We start from the raw sequence: 5,611 nt of genomic DNA, 5'->3' as shown, positions 1-5,611 counted from the left end.
AAGAATTTATAGTCCAGAATTTACTGGTCACTTTTGTATTTCTGTAGGAATTCCAGCTCTGTACGTTGCAGATATCCGGCCCATCAGCGGATTAGCGGGGTCCCGCGTACTTGGATCCTTGCATGTTATCTGGGGGCTAAGAGCCATAGGGTTCTCTCTAAGTGCTTCCGACACTGGTTTTCAGAAAACGTACTGATCCTTTTATATTCGTGCTGCAAGGTAGTTACATGTGGGGTCTCAGCGTCCCATTACTGGGCTAGTACTAATATGGTAAGAGTCAATGTTGTGTGGTATCCCCCCGCCATCCTTTACGTGTCGCCTGCTGCATAGTGAACGGCTGCCATCTTGAATGCTCATTGAAGCTGCTATTAGGTTTTTTTTGTAAATTGCATGGATAATCTTACCAGAATAATCGTTCTCACTTCTTGACTTGTCTGCTCATTGTGACCAATATCATATTGGTTTTCTAGACGAGTTTACAAGCGCTTGTAGTGCTACAATACAAGAACAAAGCTACTAGATGTAATAGGAAGATCATCATAAAATGACCGTCCCTCCCAACTGCAGATTCCAAAATCTTCTGAAGATGCAGCTTATAAGTGAGGTCCGTGATAGTCAGAAGCAGCGTCTTCTTCCCATGATCTGTGCCTGGGGTGGGAGCCCAGCGATGTAGGGGCTGAGCCGCAGTAACAGACATGGGGCCGGGTCTGCGGGGGAAGGTGGGGAATAGAGTTTTCATTTTCTAATCCAGGACAACCCTTTTAAAAGTAGAACTCCCAAAAACAATGAAAGGGAAAGCCTCTTAAAGGGACACTAATCCTCGAAATGAATGAGGGCAAAAAATATAGCAGCTCTTACTTTTGTCCAGTCTCAACATGATGCTAAAAGAGATGGGGCCAGAGTGATCAAGAGCGGCGCTGTTCACATTGGTCTTGATGAGGAGGTGTGCTGGAGTCAGACAGACGCTCACGGTTCATGAAAAGGTGCATGCTTCTTCCTGAATTGAGAACGCACCGTGGGTCAATAAACAAATATGCAACATGTGAATGAGATTTTGTGACTATTTATGGTACAAAGATTAAAAAAAAAAAATTCTGCACAAGCGCTGTGTGTGAACAAACCCCAACGGTGGTGCCGCAGGTCTTTTGGGAGTTCTCCTTGATTGCAAAGGGTTTTGTGTTTTTTTTTTTTATATATTATTTATGGTTTTTTTATTGATGCCATCATCGCTTATTTTTGTGACGAGTATAATAAAATCATGATCTATTTTTTTATTTTGTGTTGCATATTTTGGCTGTAATTTATATGCAGAAATTGATTTTTGTTTTAAGATATTTTAAAATATGTTGTCAAGCAATATTACCCTAATTGTGACTATATCAATACAAAGTACGTATGTAAAGTAGTTTATTCCGTAATGTGCAATTAGAATATTTTTGTAAACTCCCTTGTGTTGTGTGTGTGCTGGTGTGTATAGATTAGATTGGGCCTCTGTCCTTTACGGACATAGTGTAGCACCCTGAGGATTCGGCTGCTACAGGGGTATTACATCTCAAGCCAGAGGTGTGGTATTCCACTCCCGGGTAAGGATGGAGTGTGGAACTGAGCTAGTAGGCTGCATGCACTACATACATCCCATTTCCGGGGGACAGAACGACGGTACTCCCACCAGTATATGTGCAGGTACGACAGCGTCTGTCCCTGGCTGGAGTGGGAGGGGGGTGGAACATCCCAGTAGTGTAGGGGCAGATAGGGGGAGTAATCTGGGTAAAGCTAGGAGCTCATTGGGTGCTGGTCACCTGGGCTCACACATAGAGGGAGTATATAAGGTGGGCACCATCTTATATCAGAGTTCAGTTCAGGCAGGAGGAGAAGAGCAGAGGAGCTCAGCCAGGAGGGCTGACAGGGAGCTGTGGCTCCGGCTGGGCCCAGCTCCAGAGCAGAGCCTGCAGAGAGAGAGAGAGAGGAGTCAGAAGGACCCAGAGAAAGACAGAAGGAACCCCAAGATCCCAGAATAAGGACAGAAGGGTGAGGGGTTGGCGGACAAGGGTACCGGAACCCAAGCTGGCAGAGGCAGAAGTAAACCTTAGCCAGGAACCGGAGGTCGTGGTCAGGATCTGCCGCGACCCTCACCAAATCCACTAGAAAGGCATACCAAGTATAGGGTCAGGGAGCCCAGAGGAGGCTTGACCACCAAGAGACCCGAGGGAGCCGGCCAAAAGTGGATCCCTGGTGGGAACGGCCAGAGGAAGGGAGAGTCAGAAAGGAGCTCAGGACCACGCTCCGGAATTGCCTGGGGGTTGGCCGAGTCCAGGACCTGGTGGACGCAGCACGGCTCGGGTGGTCACTCAAGGCCAGAGTGACTAAAGCAACATCAGTGAGTAAAAACCCTGAAACTGCATCTCCTGACTCTGCCTCTCCTTCCTGCATCATCACAACCCCCATCATCCACACCTGCTGCCCTGAGGCCATACCCCTCCCGTTGGGGGTTATACCATCACTGCTGCACATATACCACCGGCCTCAGCGGACTGCTCTGCAGCGGCGGCTTCAAAGCCGCACTCAACGGGTGGCATAGTCGACACTTAAACAACATCTACAAAGACTGCCACACACTTAGTTTGACACCCTGGGCACGGACCGGGTCACCGCCACAAGGACTACTACCCCCATACAGATCCGGCTCCGGGTATCCCTTGAACATGGCCCAGGGGGTGCGTCAACTTTTGGCGTAGTCGGCAGGATAACGTGCCCGCAACCACCGGGTACTGCGTGCCTGAAGAAAAGTTCATATTTACCGTAAAAAGAAGTCTCCCGCCAATTCCGGAGGGTCCCCGCCATCGGACGCCATCTCGGATCGGTTCCCGCCGTTTGCCCGCCATCTGCAGTCTTTTCCCGCCATCCACAGAGTTTCCCGCCATTGGGAAGTGGTTCCCGCCATCTGAGAAGATTTCCCGCCTTGGCAGAGCGGACGCCATTATGGGCGTGCCAGAGGGTGGCAAGAGGCCACCTCCCATCGTGGGCCAGGACCAAGAATGGCGCCAAAAACGGAGACCGCCCCCACCAGTAGAGACTGTGATGCTTGAGATGTCCATCAGCGTGGGGGGTCTGCCCCTGGAACTGACAGTCACCAAGTTGCCCCAGGACCGCCCTCAATGGGGGCGGAGAGAGAACAAAAGAAAGAAGATGGGAGCAGCTTGGAGGAGTCTGGAGGAGAGTCCAGAGAGAACACACCCGGAGATGGAGGGAGAGTCAGGCAGCACCGACCCAGTGGTCAGGAGCCTGTTGCAGGTCGCCACTCCAGAAGGCCTGCTGGAGATCCTGGCGCAGCTCCCCGGAGATCGGGAGCGTGCACAGACCGCGCTGGAGGGCCTCGCACGGAGGATGGCCCGGGTGCAGCAGGAAACACTGGCGGAGTGGACTCGAGAGATGGCCCAGCAGGCTGGAGCCCGCCAGCGAAGCATGCCACCCGCAGCGAGGAGCAAGTCTACCTCTGAGGACGGCTAAGGAAGGACGACGGCCGGAGACGACGCCGCGGAGGGAGCCGAAGAGATGAAGGCAGGTAATGGGGACGACAGCATCCCGTGCCCAGAAGCCGTAAACCTGCCCCAGCTCCCCGTCGCAGAGCCCGAAGCCCCACTCACCGTTCCCGTAACCGCTGCGTCATCGCTCCAAGCTAGGCCTCAAGCGGCCGGCGCCGCGGCCACGCCCCCTGTGACGTCACGCGCCTCAACCCTGAGCGCGGCCAAGCAGGAAGCGCCACCGGCCTGGTCGCAAGGCCGAGTGCCCCCGGGCGCCGCAGTACCAACAGCGCCCTCTACCTCTGCCGAGCCACCGGCCTGGTCGCAAGGCCAGGAACACCCGGGCGCCGCCGTCCTCACGGTGCCCTTCACCTTCAGGGTGCCCCAAGCCTGGTCGCAAGGCCTGGTAAACCTGGGCGCCGCTACCACCTCCGCGCCCTCAACATCCACAGCGCCACACCTGGGTGAGGACTTGTTTGCCCAACACACTTGCCCGGATGGGCAGCCCTTAGAGTTGCCACCGGAGTACCACCATCCCCGACTCCGGAAAGAAAGACCCCTGGATGAGCCCCTGATACCGCCTCCGGCGCCTGTCAAGATGACCCCGCTCTCGTTGGAGGAGGCGCAGTTTGAGTGGGACCCCACTGGAGGAGACTCATGGGGTTCACCCAAGAAACACGGGCGGCCGCAGCCCAGCGAGCAGAGTGCTGCCGGCAGCAGCTGGAGGTCTTTGACAGGGAAAGGAGAGAGAGGCGGGTCCGTGAGCAGCGGCTGCAAATACAGAGCGCTGAACAGAAGAGCCGGACCCGGAGGAACCCCCGTGCAGCTCATTGTCCCCGTGCCACCGGGACTGTGATTAAATTCCAACTGCAGCACGGTTGGGGTTTCATCAGGGATCATCAGACCCCCGGCGACGTCTTTGTTACCCGCAGAGACGTTAAAAGTCATCTGCCGGAGGGACACAGAGGACGTGACCTATACGTAGGGGACGAGGTCACATTCACCCGGCACAAATGTGCCAAAGGACCGTACGCCCTTCATGTACACCGGCTGACGGAGGAGGAGCTGCGGTGTGAGGAGGAGCAAGAGGACCCGGACGGGTCTGAAGTTTGTCCGCGAGAAGGAACAGGAGGACGCCGTCATTAGAGTACGGTATCGTGAAACTGTAAAATAGTTACCCATCAGGGTACAAGAACAGTTAATAGTTTAAAATATAGTCCCCGTTGGGACCAGTGAACTGTATCCGTGTGTCCCTATCCCCCAACAGGCTGAGGACTGTGAACAGCCATTCCTTTTCCCCACTGGCCGAGGACTGAGAGCGGCCATATCCCCTGTATATAGTTGCGCTTTCTAAGGCGCCCCCTACCGGTTTTATAGGAAACTGTTGTTTTTTTCTACAAGAGACTGTTGCACTTTACCCGGTCACAAGTTGCACCGTGGCCGGAGGAACAAGAATGTTTACTATGAAAAGTTTTATGCTGATGATATATATAGTGTTTTATATGTTTATGATGTTTTTGAAAAAATTTGTATGTTTGTGGATGTTTTTATTCTTTTACAGCCCGAGGACGTGCTGTGATTTACCAGGGGGGAATGTAGCACCCTGAGGATTCGGCTGCTACAGGGGTATTACACCTCAAGCCAGAGGTGTGGTATTCCACTCCCGGGTAAGGATGGAGTGTGGAACTGAGCTAGTAGGCTGCATGCACTACATACATCCCATTTCCGGGGGACAGAACGACGGTACTCCCACCAGTATATGTGCAGGTACGACAGCGTCTGTCCCTGGCTGGAGTGGGAGGGGGGTGGAACATCCCAGTAGTGTAGGGGCAGATAGGGGGAGTAATCTGGGTAAAGCTAGGAGCTCATTGGGTGCTGGTCACCTGGGCTCACACATAGAGGGAGTATATAAGGTGGGCACCATCTTATATCAGAGTTCAGTTCAGGCAGGAGGAGAAGAGCAGAGGAGCTCAGCCAGGAGGGCTGACAGGGAGCTGTGGCTCCGGCTGGGCCCAGCTCCAGAGCAGAGCCTGCAGAGAGAGAGAGAGAGAGGAGTCAGAAGGACCCAGAGAAAGACAGAAGGAACCCCA

Source organism: Phyllobates terribilis, unplaced genomic scaffold (genome assembly GCF_046119375.1).
Source record: "Phyllobates terribilis strain yellow unplaced genomic scaffold, ASM4611937v1 Scaffold_29__1_contigs__length_15306474, whole genome shotgun sequence".
NCBI classification, from domain to species: domain Eukaryota; kingdom Metazoa; phylum Chordata; class Amphibia; order Anura; family Dendrobatidae; genus Phyllobates; species Phyllobates terribilis.
This window is presented reverse-complemented; position numbering follows the sequence as displayed.